This window comes from Nelumbo nucifera, chromosome 4 (assembly GCF_055504915.1).
Source record: "Nelumbo nucifera cultivar China Antique chromosome 4, China Antique-T2T, whole genome shotgun sequence".
Classification (NCBI taxonomy): domain Eukaryota; kingdom Viridiplantae; phylum Streptophyta; class Magnoliopsida; order Proteales; family Nelumbonaceae; genus Nelumbo; species Nelumbo nucifera.
This window is the reverse complement of record NC_142652.1, coordinates 53,628,545-53,643,778: the sequence shown is the minus strand read 5'-3', so window position 1 is coordinate 53,643,778 and position 15,234 is coordinate 53,628,545. Positions and strand designations below refer to the sequence as shown.

General features: G+C 46.3%; 29 non-coding genes and 3 pseudogenes across 29 annotated transcripts; all 32 read left to right on the top strand.

Moving 5' to 3' along the window:
* The first annotated feature begins 289 nt into the window (after nt 1-289).
* On the top strand, nt 290-408 carry LOC148799712 (5S ribosomal RNA). The gene has a single exon (XR_016069495.1). It is a non-coding gene; the product is annotated as a 5S ribosomal RNA (ribosomal RNA).
* Nucleotides 409-762: 354 nt separating this feature from the next.
* On the top strand, nt 763-881 carry LOC148799711 (5S ribosomal RNA). The gene has a single exon (XR_016072618.1). It is a non-coding gene; the product is annotated as a 5S ribosomal RNA (ribosomal RNA).
* Nucleotides 882-1,235: 354 nt separating this feature from the next.
* On the top strand, nt 1,236-1,354 carry LOC148799710 (5S ribosomal RNA). The gene has a single exon (XR_016073326.1). It is a non-coding gene; the product is annotated as a 5S ribosomal RNA (ribosomal RNA).
* Nucleotides 1,355-1,708: 354 nt separating this feature from the next.
* Nucleotides 1,709-1,827, top strand: LOC148799709 (5S ribosomal RNA). Its single transcript, XR_016068898.1, has one exon. It is a non-coding gene; the product is annotated as a 5S ribosomal RNA (ribosomal RNA).
* Nucleotides 1,828-2,181: 354 nt separating this feature from the next.
* On the top strand, nt 2,182-2,300 carry LOC148799708 (5S ribosomal RNA). The gene has a single exon (XR_016075174.1). It is a non-coding gene; the product is annotated as a 5S ribosomal RNA (ribosomal RNA).
* A 354-nt stretch (nt 2,301-2,654) lies between these two features.
* Nucleotides 2,655-2,773, top strand: LOC148799707 (5S ribosomal RNA). The gene has a single exon (XR_016072889.1). It is a non-coding gene; the product is annotated as a 5S ribosomal RNA (ribosomal RNA).
* A 355-nt stretch (nt 2,774-3,128) lies between these two features.
* Nucleotides 3,129-3,247, top strand: LOC148799706 (5S ribosomal RNA). Its single transcript, XR_016075621.1, has one exon. It is a non-coding gene; the product is annotated as a 5S ribosomal RNA (ribosomal RNA).
* A 354-nt stretch (nt 3,248-3,601) lies between these two features.
* LOC148799705 (5S ribosomal RNA) lies at nt 3,602-3,720 on the top strand. The gene has a single exon (XR_016072552.1). It is a non-coding gene; the product is annotated as a 5S ribosomal RNA (ribosomal RNA).
* A 355-nt stretch (nt 3,721-4,075) lies between these two features.
* Nucleotides 4,076-4,194, top strand: LOC148799704 (5S ribosomal RNA). Its single transcript, XR_016069494.1, has one exon. It is a non-coding gene; the product is annotated as a 5S ribosomal RNA (ribosomal RNA).
* A 354-nt stretch (nt 4,195-4,548) lies between these two features.
* On the top strand, nt 4,549-4,667 carry LOC148799703 (5S ribosomal RNA). The gene has a single exon (XR_016072617.1). It is a non-coding gene; the product is annotated as a 5S ribosomal RNA (ribosomal RNA).
* A 354-nt stretch (nt 4,668-5,021) lies between these two features.
* Nucleotides 5,022-5,140, top strand: LOC148799702 (5S ribosomal RNA). Its single transcript, XR_016072616.1, has one exon. It is a non-coding gene; the product is annotated as a 5S ribosomal RNA (ribosomal RNA).
* A 354-nt stretch (nt 5,141-5,494) lies between these two features.
* LOC148799701 (5S ribosomal RNA) lies at nt 5,495-5,613 on the top strand. Its single transcript, XR_016068897.1, has one exon. It is a non-coding gene; the product is annotated as a 5S ribosomal RNA (ribosomal RNA).
* A 354-nt stretch (nt 5,614-5,967) lies between these two features.
* LOC148799700 (5S ribosomal RNA) lies at nt 5,968-6,086 on the top strand. The gene has a single exon (XR_016072615.1). It is a non-coding gene; the product is annotated as a 5S ribosomal RNA (ribosomal RNA).
* A 353-nt stretch (nt 6,087-6,439) lies between these two features.
* Nucleotides 6,440-6,558, top strand: LOC148799699 (5S ribosomal RNA). The gene has a single exon (XR_016072634.1). It is a non-coding gene; the product is annotated as a 5S ribosomal RNA (ribosomal RNA).
* A 354-nt stretch (nt 6,559-6,912) lies between these two features.
* On the top strand, nt 6,913-7,031 carry LOC148799698 (5S ribosomal RNA). Its single transcript, XR_016073030.1, has one exon. It is a non-coding gene; the product is annotated as a 5S ribosomal RNA (ribosomal RNA).
* A 355-nt stretch (nt 7,032-7,386) lies between these two features.
* On the top strand, nt 7,387-7,505 carry LOC148799697 (5S ribosomal RNA; annotated as a pseudogene).
* A 354-nt stretch (nt 7,506-7,859) lies between these two features.
* On the top strand, nt 7,860-7,978 carry LOC148799696 (5S ribosomal RNA; annotated as a pseudogene).
* Nucleotides 7,979-8,332: 354 nt separating this feature from the next.
* LOC148799695 (5S ribosomal RNA) lies at nt 8,333-8,451 on the top strand. The gene has a single exon (XR_016070547.1). It is a non-coding gene; the product is annotated as a 5S ribosomal RNA (ribosomal RNA).
* Nucleotides 8,452-8,805: 354 nt separating this feature from the next.
* LOC148799694 (5S ribosomal RNA) lies at nt 8,806-8,924 on the top strand (annotated as a pseudogene).
* Nucleotides 8,925-9,277: 353 nt separating this feature from the next.
* Nucleotides 9,278-9,396, top strand: LOC148799693 (5S ribosomal RNA). Its single transcript, XR_016073097.1, has one exon. It is a non-coding gene; the product is annotated as a 5S ribosomal RNA (ribosomal RNA).
* A 355-nt stretch (nt 9,397-9,751) lies between these two features.
* LOC148799692 (5S ribosomal RNA) lies at nt 9,752-9,870 on the top strand. Its single transcript, XR_016070505.1, has one exon. It is a non-coding gene; the product is annotated as a 5S ribosomal RNA (ribosomal RNA).
* A 354-nt stretch (nt 9,871-10,224) lies between these two features.
* On the top strand, nt 10,225-10,343 carry LOC148799691 (5S ribosomal RNA). Its single transcript, XR_016072596.1, has one exon. It is a non-coding gene; the product is annotated as a 5S ribosomal RNA (ribosomal RNA).
* Nucleotides 10,344-10,698: 355 nt separating this feature from the next.
* Nucleotides 10,699-10,817, top strand: LOC148799690 (5S ribosomal RNA). Its single transcript, XR_016075080.1, has one exon. It is a non-coding gene; the product is annotated as a 5S ribosomal RNA (ribosomal RNA).
* Nucleotides 10,818-11,172: 355 nt separating this feature from the next.
* Nucleotides 11,173-11,291, top strand: LOC148799689 (5S ribosomal RNA). The gene has a single exon (XR_016074769.1). It is a non-coding gene; the product is annotated as a 5S ribosomal RNA (ribosomal RNA).
* A 354-nt stretch (nt 11,292-11,645) lies between these two features.
* LOC148799688 (5S ribosomal RNA) lies at nt 11,646-11,764 on the top strand. The gene has a single exon (XR_016068753.1). It is a non-coding gene; the product is annotated as a 5S ribosomal RNA (ribosomal RNA).
* Nucleotides 11,765-12,118: 354 nt separating this feature from the next.
* On the top strand, nt 12,119-12,237 carry LOC148799687 (5S ribosomal RNA). The gene has a single exon (XR_016073546.1). It is a non-coding gene; the product is annotated as a 5S ribosomal RNA (ribosomal RNA).
* A 354-nt stretch (nt 12,238-12,591) lies between these two features.
* Nucleotides 12,592-12,710, top strand: LOC148799686 (5S ribosomal RNA). The gene has a single exon (XR_016075143.1). It is a non-coding gene; the product is annotated as a 5S ribosomal RNA (ribosomal RNA).
* Nucleotides 12,711-13,064: 354 nt separating this feature from the next.
* LOC148799685 (5S ribosomal RNA) lies at nt 13,065-13,183 on the top strand. The gene has a single exon (XR_016073307.1). It is a non-coding gene; the product is annotated as a 5S ribosomal RNA (ribosomal RNA).
* A 354-nt stretch (nt 13,184-13,537) lies between these two features.
* LOC148799684 (5S ribosomal RNA) lies at nt 13,538-13,656 on the top strand. Its single transcript, XR_016075508.1, has one exon. It is a non-coding gene; the product is annotated as a 5S ribosomal RNA (ribosomal RNA).
* A 355-nt stretch (nt 13,657-14,011) lies between these two features.
* On the top strand, nt 14,012-14,130 carry LOC148799683 (5S ribosomal RNA). Its single transcript, XR_016070315.1, has one exon. It is a non-coding gene; the product is annotated as a 5S ribosomal RNA (ribosomal RNA).
* A 354-nt stretch (nt 14,131-14,484) lies between these two features.
* LOC148799682 (5S ribosomal RNA) lies at nt 14,485-14,603 on the top strand. The gene has a single exon (XR_016068752.1). It is a non-coding gene; the product is annotated as a 5S ribosomal RNA (ribosomal RNA).
* Nucleotides 14,604-14,957: 354 nt separating this feature from the next.
* Nucleotides 14,958-15,076, top strand: LOC148799681 (5S ribosomal RNA). The gene has a single exon (XR_016073545.1). It is a non-coding gene; the product is annotated as a 5S ribosomal RNA (ribosomal RNA).
* The last annotated feature ends 158 nt before the right edge of the window (nt 15,077-15,234 follow it).

Genomic DNA, 15,234 nt, shown 5'->3' with positions numbered 1-15,234 from the left:
CGCAAATAACGCGCCGGATACTCGGACCATTTGCGGCACGATCGTCAATACTGAATGGGAACCGTGCAAAAACCGGGCTTTTGGCATTCGTCGTGCATTGTGGGCCCCGCGATAGTATTGCATCTATCCGGGGGTGCGGCAGATCTGAAAAGCAAACACTCTGCTCACGTAGGAGCTTGTGCACGGTTACCAAGGGAGGAAGGCTGCATACACAGTTTTTTCAAGTCTAAAACAATTAATGGAGGGGAGCAAAATAGTGCATAAAGATTTAAGCGAGCATGAATTAAATGGGTGCGATCATACCAGCACTAATGCACCGGATCCCATTAGAACTCCGAATTTAAGCGTGCTTGGGCGAGAATAGTACTAGTATGGGTGACCTCCTGGGAAGTCCTCGTGTTGCACCCGAATTTTATTAATATTTTATTTTGATTTGTATTTGCAAATTCCATTTGTTGTTTCTGGGAGACAACTGGAAACAATGCGTCGGATACTCGGACCATTTGCGGCACGATTGTCAATACTGAATGGCAACGATGCAGGAACCGGGCTTTCGGCATTCGTCGTGCATTGTGGGCCCCGCGATAGTATTGCATTTATCCGGTGGTGCGGCAGATCTGAAAAGCAAACAATCCGCTCACGTTGGAGCTTGTGCACGGTTACCAAGGGAGGAAAGCTGCATACACAGTTTTTTCAAATCTCAAACAATTAATGGAGGGGAGCAAGATAGTGAATAAAGATCTAAGCGAGCATGAATTAAACGGGTGCGATCATACCAGCACTAATGCACCGGATCCCATCAGAACTCCGAAGTTAAGTGTGCTTGGGCGAGAGTAGTACTAGAATGGGTGACCTCCTGGGAAGTCCTTGTGTTGCACCCCAATTTTATTAATATTTTATTTTGAATTGTATTTGCAAATTCCATTTGTTGTTTCGGCGATACAACTGGAAACAACGCGTCGGATACTCGGACCATTTGCGGCACGATCGTCATTACTGAATGGCAACGATGCAAGAACCGGGCTTTTGGCATTCGACGTGCATTGTGGGCCCCGCGATAGTATTGCATCTATCTGGGGGTGCGACAGATATGAAAAGCAAACACTCTGCTCACGTAGGAGCTTGTGCACGGTTTCCAAGGGAGGAAGGCTGCATACACAGTTTTTTCAAATCTAAAACAATTAATGGAGGGGAGCAAGATAGTGCATAAAGATCTAAGCGAGCATGAATTAAACGGGTGTGATCATACCAGCACTAATGCACCGGATCCCATCAGAACTCCGAAGTTAAGTGTGCTTGGGCGAGAGTAGTACTAGAATGGGTGACCTCCTGGGAAGTCCTTGTGTTGCACCCCAATTTTATTAATATTTTATTTTGATTTGTATTTGCAAATTCCATTTGTTGTTTCGGCGATACAACTGGAAACAACGCGTCGGATACTCGGACCATTTGCGGCACGATCGTCATTACTGAATGGCAACGATGCAAGAACCGGGCTTTTGGCATTCGTCGTGCATTGTGGGCCCCGCGATAGTATTGCATCTATCCGGGGGTGCGGCAGATATGAAAAGCCAACACTCTGCTCACGTAGGAGCTTGTGCACGGTTTCCAAGGGAGGAAGGCTGCATACACAGTTTTTTCAAGTCTAAAACAATTAATGGAGGGGAGCAAGATAGTGCATAACGATCTAAGCGTGCATGAATTAAACGGGTACGATCATACCAGCACTAAAGCACCGGATCCCATCAGAACTCCAAAGTTAAGTGTGCTTGGGCGAGAGTAGTACTAGGATGGGTGACCTCCTGGGAAGTCCTCGTGTTGCACCCCAATTTTATTAATATTTTATTTTGATTTGTATTTGCAAATTCCATTTGTTGTTTCTGGGAGACAACTGGAAACAATGCGTCGGATACTCGGACCATTTGCGGCTCGATCGTCAATACTGAATGGCAACGATGCAGGAACCGGGCTTTCGGCATTCATCGTGCATTGTGGGCCCCGCGATAGTATTGCATTTATCCGGTGGTGCGGCAGATCTGAAAAGCAAACAATCCGCTCACGTAGGAGCTTGTGCACGGTTACCAAGGGAGGAAGGCTGCATACACAGTTTTTTCAAGTCTAAAACAATTAATGGAGGGGAGCAAGATAGTGCATAAAGATCTAAGCGAGCATGAATTAAACGGGTGCGATCATACCAGCACTAATGCACCGGATTCCATCAAAACTCCGAAGTTAAGCGTGCTTGGGCGAGAGTAGTACTAGGATGGGTGGCCTCCTGGGAAGTCCTCGTGTTGCACACCAATTTTATTAATATTTTATTTTGATTTGTATTTGCAAATTCCATTTGTTGTTTCTGGGAGACAACTGGAAACAATGCGTCGGATACTCGGACCATTTGCGGCACGATCGTCATTACTGAATGGCAACGATGCAGGAACCGGGCTTTCGGCATTTGTCGTGCATTGTGGGCCCCGCGATAGTATTGCATTTATCCGGTGGTGCGGCAGATCTGAAAAGCAAGCAATCCGCTAACGTAGGAGCTTGTGCACGGTTACCAAGGGAGGAAGGCTGCATACACAGTTTTCTCAAATCTAAAACAATTAATGGAGGGGAGCAAAATAGTGCATAAAGATCTAAGCGAGCATGAATTAAACGGGTGCGATCATACCTGCACTAATGCACCGGATCCCATCAGAACTCCGAAGTTAAGTGTGCTTGGGCGAGAGTAGTACTAGAATGGGTTACCTCCTGGGAAGTCCTCGTGTTGCACCCCAATTTTATTAATATTTTATTTCGATATCGTATTTGCAAATTCCATTTGTCGTTTCGGCGAGACAAACGCAAACAACGCGCCGGATACTCGGACCATTTGCGGCACGATCGTCATTACAGAATGGGAACCGTGCAAAAATCGGGCTTTTGGCATTCGTCGTGCATTGTGGGCCCCGCTATAGTATTGCATCTATCCGGGGGTGCGGCAGATCTGAAAAGCAAACACTCTGCTCACGTAGGAGCTTGTGCACGGTTACCAAGGGAGGAAGGCTGCATACACAGTTTTTTCAAGTCTAAAACAATTAATGGAGGGGAGCAAGATAGTGCATAAAGATTTAAGCGAGCATGAATTAAACGGGTGCGGTCATACTAGCACTAATGCACCGGATCCCATTAGAACTCCGAAGTTAAGCGTGCTTGGGCGAGAGTAGTACTAGGATGGGTCGCCTCCTGGGAAGTCCTCGTGTTGCACCCCAATTTTATTAATATTTTATTTTGATTTGTATTTGCAAATTCCATTTGTTGTTTCTGGGAGACAACTGGAAACAATGCGTCGAATACTCGGACCATTTGCGGCACGATCGTCATTACTGAATGGCAACTATGCAGGAACCGGGCTTTCGGCATTTGTCGTGCATTGTGGGCCCCGTGATAGTATTGCATTTATCCGGTGGTGCGGCAGATCTGAAAAGCAAGCAATCCGCTCACGTAGGAGCTTTTGCACGGTTACCAAGGGAGGAAGGCTGCATACACAGTTTTCTCAAATCTAAAACAATTAATGGAGGGGAGCAAAATAGTGCATAAAGATCTAAGCGAGCATGAATTAAACGGGTGCGATCATACCCGCACTAATGCACCGGATCCCATCAGAACTCCGAAGTTAAGTGTGCTTGGGCGAGAGTAGTACTAGAATGGGTGACCTCCTGGGAAGTCCTCGTGTTGCACCCCAATTTTATTAATATTTTATTTCGATATCATATTTGCAAATTCCATTTGTCGTTTCGGCGAGACAAACGCAAATAACGCGCCGGATACTCGGACCATTTGCGGCACGATCGTCAATACTGAATGGGAACCGTGCAAAAACCGGGCTTTTGGCATTCGTCGTGCATTGTGGGCCCCGCGATAGTATTGCATCTATCCGGGGGTGCGGCAGATCTGAAAAGCAAACACTCTGCTCACGTAGGAGCTTGTGCACGGTTACCAAGGGAGGAAGGCTGCATACACAGTTTTTTCAAGTCTAAAACAATTAATGGAGGGGAGCAAAATAGTGCATAAAGATTTAAGCGAGCATGAATTAAATGGGTGCGATCATACCAGCACTAATGCACCGGATCCCATTAGAACTCCGAATTTAAGCGTGCTTGGGCGAGAATAGTACTAGTATGGGTGACCTCCTGGGAAGTCCTCGTGTTGCACCCGAATTTTATTAATATTTTATTTTGATTTGTATTTGCAAATTCCATTTGTTGTTTCTGGGAGACAACTGGAAACAATGCGTCGGATACTCGGACCATTTGCGGCACGATTGTCAATACTGAATGGCAACGATGCAGGAACCGGGCTTTCGGCATTCGTCGTGCATTGTGGGCCCCGCGATAGTATTGCATTTATCCGGTGGTGCGGCAGATCTGAAAAGCAAACAATCCGCTCACGTTGGAGCTTGTGCACGGTTACCAAGGGAGGAAAGCTGCATACACAGTTTTTTCAAATCTCAAACAATTAATGGAGGGGAGCAAGATAGTGAATAAAGATCTAAGCGAGCATGAATTAAACGGGTGCGATCATACCAGCACTAATGCACCGGATCCCATCAGAACTCCGAAGTTAAGTGTGCTTGGGCGAGAGTAGTACTAGAATGGGTGACCTCCTGGGAAGTCCTTGTGTTGCACCCCAATTTTATTAATATTTTATTTTGAATTGTATTTGCAAATTCCATTTGTTGTTTCGGCGATACAACTGGAAACAACGCGTCGGATACTCGGACCATTTGCGGCACGATCGTCATTACTGAATGGCAACGATGCAAGAACCGGGCTTTTGGCATTCGTCGTGCATTGTGGGCCCCGCGATAGTATTGCATCTATCTGGGGGTGCGACAGATATGAAAAGCAAACACTCTGCTCACGTAGGAGCTTGTGCACGGTTTCCAAGGGAGGAAGGCTGCATACACAGTTTTTTCAAATCTAAAACAATTAATGGAGGGGAGCAAGATAGTGCATAAAGATCTAAGCGAGCATGAATTAAACGGGTGCGATCATACCAGCACTAATGCACCGGATCCCATCAGAACTCCGAAGTTAAGTGTGCTTGGGCGAGAGTAGTACTAGAATGGGTGACCTCCTGGGAAGTCCTTGTGTTGCACCCCAATTTTATTAATATTTTATTTTGATTTGTATTTGCAAATTCCATTTGTTGTTTCGGCGATACAACTGGAAACAACGCGTCGGATACTCGGACCATTTGCGGCACGATCGTCATTACTGAATGGCAACGATGCAAGAACCGGGCTTTTGGCATTCGTCGTGCATTGTGGGCCCCGCGATAGTATTGCATCTATCCGGGGGTGCGGCAGATATGAAAAGCCAACACTCTGCTCACGTAGGAGCTTGTGCACGGTTTCCAAGGGAGGAAGGCTGCATACACAGTTTTTTCAAGTCTAAAACAATTAATGGAGGGGAGCAAGATAGTGCATAACGATCTAAGCGTGCATGAATTAAACGGGTACGATCATACCAGCACTAAAGCACCGGATCCCATCAGAACTCCAAAGTTAAGTGTGCTTGGGCGAGAGTAGTACTAGGATGGGTGACCTCCTGGGAAGTCCTCGTGTTGCACCCCAATTTTATTAATATTTTATTTTGATTTGTATTTGCAAATTCCATTTGTTGTTTCTGGGAGACAACTGGAAACAATGCGTCGGATACTCGGACCATTTGCGGCTCGATCGTCAATACTGAATGGCAACGATGCAGGAACCGGGCTTTCGGCATTCATCGTGCATTGTGGGCCCCGCGATAGTATTGCATTTATCCGGTGGTGCGGCAGATCTGAAAAGCAAACAATCCGCTCACGTAGGAGCTTGTGCACGGTTACCAAGGGAGGAAGGCTGCATACACAGTTTTTTCAAGTCTAAAACAATTAATGGAGGGGAGCAAGATAGTGCATAAAGATCTAAGCGAGCATGAATTAAACGGGTGCGATCATACCAGCACTAATGCACCGGATCCCATCAGAACTCCGAAGTTAAGTGTGCTTGGGCGAGAGTAGTACTAGAATGGGTGACCTCCTGGGAAGTCCTTGTGTTGCACCCCAATTTTATTAATATTTTATTTTGATTTGTATTTGCAAATTCCATTTGTTGTTTCGGCGATACAACTGGAAACAACGCGTCGGATACTCGGACCATTTGCGGCACGATCGTCATTACGAATGGCAACGATGCAAGAACCGGGCTTTTGGCATTCGTCGTGCATTGTGGGCCCCGCGATAGTATTGCATCTATCCGGGGGTGCGGCAGATATGAAAAGCCAACACTCTGCTCACGTAGGAGCTTGTGCACGGTTTCCAAGGGAGGAAGGCTGCATACACAGTTTTTTCAAGTCTAAAACAATTAATGGAGGGGAGCAAGATAGTGCATAACGATCTAAGCGTGCATGAATTAAACGGGTGCGATCATACCAGCACTAAAGCACCGGATCCCATCAGAACTCCAAAGTTAAGTGTGCTTGGGCGAGAGTAGTACTAGGATGGGTGACCTCCTGGGAAGTCCTCGTGTTGCACCCCAATTTTATTAATATTTTATTTTGATTTGTATTTGCAAATTCCATTTGTTGTTTCTGGGAGACAACTGGAAACAATGCGTCGGATACTCGGACCATTTGCGGCTCGATCGTCAATACTGAATGGCAACGATGCAGGAACCGGGCTTTCGGCATTTGTCGTGCATTGTGGGCCCCGCGATAGTATTGCATTTATCCGGTGGTGCGGCAGATCTGAAAAGCAAACAATCCGCTCATGTAGGAGCTTGTGCACGGTTACCAAGGGAGGAAGGCTGCATACACAGTTTTTTCAAATCTAAAACAATTAATGGAGGGGAGCAAGATAGTGCATAAAGATCTAAGCGAGCATGAATTAAACGGGTGCGATCATACCAGCACTAATGCACCGGATCACATCAGAACTCCGAAGTTAAGTGTGCTTGGGCGAGAGTAGTACTAGAATGGGTGACCACCTGGGAAGTCCTCGTGTTGCACCCCAATTTTATTAATATTTTATTTCGATATCGTATTTGCAAATTCCATTTGTCGTTTCGGCGAGACAAACGCAAACAACGCGCCAGATACTCGGACCATTTGCGGCACGATCGTCATTACTGAATGGGAACCGTTCCAAAACCGGGCTTTTGGCATTCGTCGTGCATTGTGGGCCCCGCGATAGTATTGCATCTATCCGTGGGTGCGGCAGATCTGAAAAGCAAACACTCTGCTCACGTAGGAGCTTGTGCACGGTTACCAAGGGAGGAAGGCTGCATACACAGTTTTTTCAAGTCTAAAACAGTTAATGGAGGGGAGCAAGATAGTGCATAAAGATCTAAGAGAGCATGAATTAAACGGGTGCGATCATACCAGCACTAATGCACCGGATCCCATCAAAACTCCTAAGTTAAGCGTGCTTAGGCGAGAGTAGTAGTAGGATGGGTGACCTCCTGGGAAGTCCTCGTGTTGCACCCCAATTTTATTAATATTTTATTTTGATTTGTATTTGCAAATTCCATTTGTTGTTTCTGGGAGACAACTGGAAACAATGTCTCGGATACTCGGACCATTTGCGGCACGATCGTCATTACTGAATGGCAACGATGCAGGAACCGGGCTTTCGGCATTCGTCGTGCATTGTGGGCCCCGCGATAGTATTGCATTTATCCGGTGGTGCGGCAGATCTGAAAAGCAAACAATCCGCTCACGTAGGAGCTTGTGCACGGTTTCCAAGGGAGGAAGGCTGCATACACAGTTTTTTCAAATCTAAAACAATTAATGGAGGGGAGCAAGATAGTGCATAAAGATCTAAGGGAGCATGAATTAAACGGGTGCGATCATACGTGCACTAATGCACCGGATCCCATCAGAACTCCGAAGTTAAGTGTGCTTGGGCGAGAGTAGTACAAGAATGGGTGACCTCCTTGGAAGTCCTCGTGTTGCACCCCAATTTTATTAATATTTTTTTTTGATTTGTATTTGCAAATTCCATTTGTTGTTTCGGCGATACAACTGGAAACAACGCGTCGGATACTCGGACCATTTGCGGCACGATCGTCATTACGGAATGGCAACGATGCAAGAACCGGGCTTTTCTCATTAGTCGTGCATTGTGGGCCCCGCGATAGTATTGCATCTATCAGTGGGTGCGGCAGATCTGAAAAGCAAACACTCTGCTCGCGTAGGAGCTTGTGCACGGTTACCAAGGGAGGAAGGCTGCATACACAGTTTTTTCAAGTCTTAAACTATTATTGGAGGGGAGCAAGATAGTGCATAAAGATCTAAGCGAGCATGAATTAAACGGGTGCGATCATATCAGCACTAATGCACCGGATGCCATCAGAACTCTGAAGTTAAGCGTGCTTGGGCGAGAGCAGTACTAGGATGGGTGACCTCCTGGGAAGTCCTCGTGTTGCACCCCAATTTTATTAATATTTTATTTTGATTTGTATTTGCAAATTCCATTTGTTGTTTCTGGGAGACAACTGGAAACAATGCGTCGGATACTCGGACCATTTGCGGCACGATTGTCATTACTGATTGGCAACGATGCAGGAACCGGGCTTTCGGCATTCGTCGTGCATTGTGGGCCCCGCGATAGTATTGCATTTATCCGGTGGTGCGGCAGATCTGAAAAGCAAACAGTCCGCTCACGTAGGAGCTTGTGCACGGTTACCAAGGGAGGAAGGCTGCATACGCAGTTTTTTCAAATCTAAAACAATTAATGGAGGGGAGCAAGATAGTGCATAAAGATCTAAGCGAGCATGAATTAAACGGGTGCGATCATACCAGCACTAATGCACCGGATCCCATTATAACTCCGAAGTTAAGCGTGATTGGTCGAGAGTAGTACTAGGTTGGGTGACCTCCTGGGAAGTCCTCGTGTTGCACCCCAATTTTATTAATATTTTATTTTGATTTGTATTTGCAAATTCCATTTGTTGTTTCTGGGAGACAACTGGAAACAATGCGTCGGATACTCGGACCATTTGCGACACGATCGTCATTACTGAATGGCAACGATGCAGGAATCGGGCTTTCGGCATTCGTCGTGCATTGTGGGCCCCGCGATAGTATTGCATTTATCCGGTGGTGCGGCAGATCTGAAAAGCAAACAACCGCTCACGTAGGAGCTTGTGCACGGTTACCAAGGGAGGAAGGCTGCATACACAGTTTTTTCAAATCTAAAACAATTAATGGAGGGGAGCAAGATAGTGCATAAAGATCTAAGCGAGCATGAATTAAACGGGTGCGATCATACCAGCACTAATGCACCGGATCCCATCAGAACTCCGAAGTTAAGTGTGCTTGGGCGAGAGTAGTACTAGAAAGGGTGACCTCCTGGGAAGTCCTCGTGTTGCACCCCAATTTTATTAATATTTTATTTCGATATCGTATTTGCAAATTCCATTTGTCGTTTCGGCGAGACAAACGCAAACAACGCGCCGGATACTCGGACCATTTGCGGCACGATCGTCATTACTGAATGGCAACGATGCAGGAACCGGGCTTTCGGCATTCGTCGTGCATTGTGGGCCCTGCGATAGTATTGCATCTATCCGGGGGTGCGGCAGATCTGAAAATCAAACACACTGCTTACGTAGGAGCTTGTGCACGGTTACCAAGGGAGGAAGGCTGCATACACAGTTTTTTCAAGTCTAAAACAATTAATGGAGGGGAGCAAGATAGTGCATAAAGATCTAAGCGAGCATGAATTAAGCGGGTGCGATCATACAAGCACTAGTGCACCGGATCCCATCAGAACTTCGAAGTTAAGCGTGCTTGGGCGAGAGTAGTACTAGCATGGGTGACCACCTGGGAAGTCCTCGTGTTGCACCCCAATTTTATTAATATTTTATTTTGATTTGTATTTGCAAATTCCATTTGTTGTTTCTGGGAGACAACTGGAAACAATGCGTCGGATACTCGGACCATTTGCGGCACGATCGTCATTACTGAATGGCAACGATGCAGGAACCGGGCTTTCGGCATTCGTCGTGCATTGTGGGCCCCACGATAGTATTGCATTTATCCGGTGGTGCGGCAGATCTGAAAAGCAAACAATCCGCTCACGTAGGAGCTTGTGCACGGTTACCAAGGGAGGAAGGCTGCATACACAGTTTTTTCAAATCTAAAACAATTAATGGAGGGGAGCAAGATAGTGCATAAAGATCTAAGCCAGCATGAATTAAACGGGTGCGATCATACCAGCACTAATGCACCGGATCCCATCAGAACTTCGAAGTTAAGCGTGCTTGGGCGAGAGTAGTACTAGAATGGGTGACCTCCTGGGAAGTCCTCGTGTTGCACCCCAATTTTATTAATATTTAATTTCGATATCGTATTTGCAAATTCCATTTGTCGTTTCGGCGAGACAAACGCAAACAACGCGCCGGATACTCGGACCATTTGCGGCACGATCGTCATTATTGAATGGGAACCGTGCAAAAACCGGGCTTTTGGCATTCGTCGTGCATTGTGGGCCCTGCGATAGTATTGCATTTATCCGGCGGTGCGGCAGATCTGAAAAGCAAACACTCTGCTCACGTAGGAGCTTGTGCACGGTTACCAAGGGAGGAAGGCTGCATACACAGTTTTTTCAAATCTAAAACAATTAATGGAGGGGAGCAAGATAGTGCATAAAGATCTAAGCGAGGATGAATTAAACGGGTGCGATCATACCAGCACTAATGCACCGGATCCCATCAGAACTCCGAAGTTAAGTGTGCTTGGGCGATAGTAGTACTAGAATGGGTGACCTCCTGGGAAGTCCTCGTGTTGCACCCCAATTTTATTAATATTTTATTTCGATATCGTATTTGCAAATTCCATTTGTCGTTTCGGCGAGACAAACGCAAACAACGCGCCGGATACTCGGACGATTTGCGGCACGATCGTCATTACTGAATGGCAACGATGGAAGAACCGGGCTTTTGGCATTCGTCGTGCATTGTGGGCCCCGTGATAGTATTGCATTTATCCGGTGGTGCGGCAGATCTGAAAAGCAAACAATCCGCTCACGTAGGAGCTTGTGCACAGTTACCAAGGGAGGAAGGCTGCATACACAGTTTTTTCAAATCTAAAACAATTAATGGAGGGGAGCAAGATAGTGCATAAAGATCTAAGCGAGCATGAATTAAACGGGTGCGATCATACCTGCACTAATGCACCGGATCCCATCAGAACTCCGAAGTTAAGTGTGCTTGGGCGAGAGTAGTACTAGAATGGGTGACCTCCTTGGAAGTCCTCGTGTTGCACCCCAATTTTATTAATATTTTATTTTGATTTGTATTTGCAAATTCCACTTGTTGTTTCGGCGATACAACTGGAAACAACACGTCGGATACTCGGACCATTTGCGGTACGATCGTCATTACGGAATGGCAACGATGCAAGAACCGGGCTTTTGGCATTCGTCGTGCATTGTGGGCCCCGCGATAGTATTGCATCTATCCGGGGGTGCGGCAGATCTGAAAAACGAACACTCTGCTCACGTAGGAGCTTGTGCACGGTTACCAAGGGAGGAAGGCTGCATACACAGTTTTTTCAACTCTAAAACAATTAATGGAGGGGAGCAAGATTGTGCATAAAGATCTAAGCGAGCATGAATTAAACGTGTGCGATCATACCTGCACTAATGCACCGGATCCCATCAGAACTCCGAAGTTAAGCGTGCTTGGGCGAGAGTAGTATTAGGATGGGTGACCTCCTTGGAAGTCCTCGTGTTGCACCCCAATTTTATTAATATTTTATTTTGATTTGTATTTGCAAATTCCATTTGTTGTTTCGGCGATACAACTGGAAACAACGCGTCGGATACTCGGACCATTTGCGGCACGATCGTCATTACGGAATGGCAACGATGCAAGAACCGGGCTTTTGGCATTCGTCGTGCATTGTGGGCCCCGCGATAGTATTGCATCTTTCCGGGGGTGCGGCAGATCTGAAAAGCAAACACTCTGCTCACGTCGGAGCTTGTGCACGGTAACCAAGGGAGAAAGGCTGCATACACAGTTTCTTCAAGTCTAAAACAATTAATGGAGGGTAGCAAGATAGTGCATAAAGATCTAAGCGAGCATGAATTAAACGGGTGCGATCATACCAGCACAAATGCACCGGATCCCATCAGAACTCCGAAGTTAAGAGTGCTTGGGCGAGAGTAGTACTAGGATGGGTGACCTCCTCGGAAGTCCTCGTGTTGCACCCCAATTTTATTAATATTTTATTTTGATTTGTATTTGCAAATTCCATTTGTTGTTTCTGGGAGACAACTGGAAACAATGCGTCGGATACTCGGACCATTTGCGGCACGATCGTCCTTACTGAATGGCAACGATGCAGGAACCGGGCTTTCGGCATTCGTCGTGCATTGTGGGCCCCGCGATAGTATTGCATTTATCCGGTGGTGCGGCAGATCTGAAAAGCAAACAATCCTTTCACGTAGGAGCTTGTGCACGGTTACCAAGGGAGGAAGGCTGCATACACAGTTTTTTCAAATCTAAAACAATTAATGGAGGGGAGAAAGATAGTGCATAAAGATTTAAGCGAGCATGAATTGAACGGGTGCGATCATACCAGCACTAATGCACCGGATCCCATCAGAATTTCGAAGTTAAGCGTGCTTGGGCGAGAGTAGTACTAGAATGGGTGACCTCCTGGGAAGTCCTCGTGTTGCACCCCAATTTTATTAATATTTTATTTTGATTTGTATTTGCAAATTCCATTTGTTGTTTCGGCGATACAACTGGAAACAACGCGTCGGATATTCGGACCATTTGCGGCACGATCGTCATTACTGAATGGCAACGATGCAAGAACCGGGCTTTTGGCATTCGTCATGCATTGTGGGCACTGCGATAGTATTGCATCTATCCGGGGGTGCGACAGATCTGAAAAGCAAACACTCTGCTCACGTAGGAGCTTGTGCACGGTTACCAAGGGAGGAAGGCTGCATACACAGTTTTTTCAAGTCTAAAACAATTAATGGAGGGGAGCAAAATAGTGCATAAAGATCTAAGCGAGCATGAATTAAACGGGTGCGATCATACCAGCACTAATGCACCGGATCCCATCAGAACTTCGAAGTTAAGCGTGCTTGGGCGAGAGTAGTACTAGCATGGGTGACCTCCTGGGAAGTCCTCGTGTTGCACCCCAATTTTATTAATATTTTATTTTGATTTGTATTTGCAAATTCCATTTGTTGTTTCTGGGAGACAACTAGAAACAATGCGTCGGATACTCGGACCATTTGCGGCACGATCGTCATTATTGAATGGCAACGATGCAGGAACCGGACTTTCGGCATTCGTCGTGCATTGTGGGCCCCGTGATAGTATTGCATTTATCCGGTGACGCGGCAGATCTGAAAAGCAAACAATCCGCTCACGTAGGAGCTTGTGCACGGTTACCAAGGGAGGAAGGCTGCATACACAGTTTTTTCAAATCTAAAACAATTAATGGAGGGGAGCAAGATAGTGCATAAAGATCTAAGCGAGCATGAATTAAACGGGTGCGATCATACCTGCACTAATGCACCGGATCCCATCAGAACTCCGAAGTTAAGTGTGCTTGGGCGATAGTAGTACTAGAATGGGTGACCTCCTGGGAAGTCCTCGTGTTGCACCCCAATTTTATTAATATTTTATTTCGATATCGTATTTGCAAATTCCATTTGTCGTTTCGGCGAGACAAACGCAAACAACGCGCCGGATACTCGGACGATTTGCGGCACGATCGTCATTACTGAATGGCAACGATGGAAGAACCGGGCTTTTGGCATTCGTCGTGCATTGTGGGCCCCGTGATAGTATTGCATTTATCCGGTGGTGCGGCAGATCTGAAAAGCAAACAATCCGCTCACGTAGGAGCTTGTGCACAGTTACCAAGGGAGGAAGGCTGCATACACAGTTTTTTCAAATCTAAAACAATTAATGGAGGGGAGCAAGATAGTGCATAAAGATCTAAGCGAGCATGAATTAAACGGGTGCGATCATACCTGCACTAATGCACCGGATCCCATCAGAACTCCGAAGTTAAGTGTGCTTGGGAGAGAGTAGTACTAGAATGGGTGACCTCCTTGGAAGTCCTCGTGTTGCACCCCAATTTTATTAATATTTTATTTTGATTTGTATTTGCAAATTCCACTTGTTGTTTCGGCGATACAACTGGAAACAACACGTCGGATACTCGGACCATTTGCGGTACGATCGTCATTACGGAATGGCAACGATGCAAGAACCGGGCTTTTGGCATTCGTCGTGCATTGTGGGCCCCGCGATAGTATTGCATCTATCCGGGGGTGCGGCAGATCTGAAAAACGAACACTCTGCTCACGTAGGAGCTTGTGCACGGTTACCAAGGGAGGAAGGCTTCATACACAGTTTTTTCAACTCTAAAACAATTAATGGAGGGGAGCAAGATTGTGCATAAAGATCTAAGCGAGCATGAATTAAACGTGTGCGATCATACCTGCACTAATGCACCGGATCCCATCAGAACTCCGAAGTTAAGCGTGCTTGGGCGAGAGTAGTATTAGGATGGGTGACCTCCTTGGAAGTCCTCGTGTTGCACCCCAATTTTATTAATATTTTATTTTGATTTGTATTTGCAAATTCCATTTGTTGTTTCGGCGATACAACTGGAAACAACGCGTCGGATACTCGGACCATTTGCGGCACGATCGTCATTACGGAATGGCAACGATGCAAGAACCGGGCTTTTGGCATTCGTCGTGCATTGTGGGCCCCGCGATAGTATTGCATCTTTCCGGGGGTGCGGCAGATCTGAAAAGCAAACACTCTGCTCACGTCGGAGCTTGTGCACGGTAACCAAGGGAGAAAGGCTGCATACACAGTTTCTTCAAGTCTAAAACAATTAATGGAGGGTAGCAAGATAGTGCATAAAGATCTAAGCGAGCATGAATTAAACGGGTGCGATCATACCAGCACAAATGCACCGGATCCCATCAGAACTCCGAAGTTAAGAGTGCTTGGGCGAGAGTAGTACTAGGATGGGTGACCTCCTCGGAAGTCCTCGTGTTGCACCCCAATTTTATTAATATTTTATTTTGATTTGTATTTGCAAATTCCATTTGTTGTTTCTGGGAGACAACTGGAAACAATGCGTCGGATACTCGGACCATTTGCGGCACGATCGTCCTTACTGAATGGCAACGATGCAGGAACCGGGCTTTCGGCATTCGTCG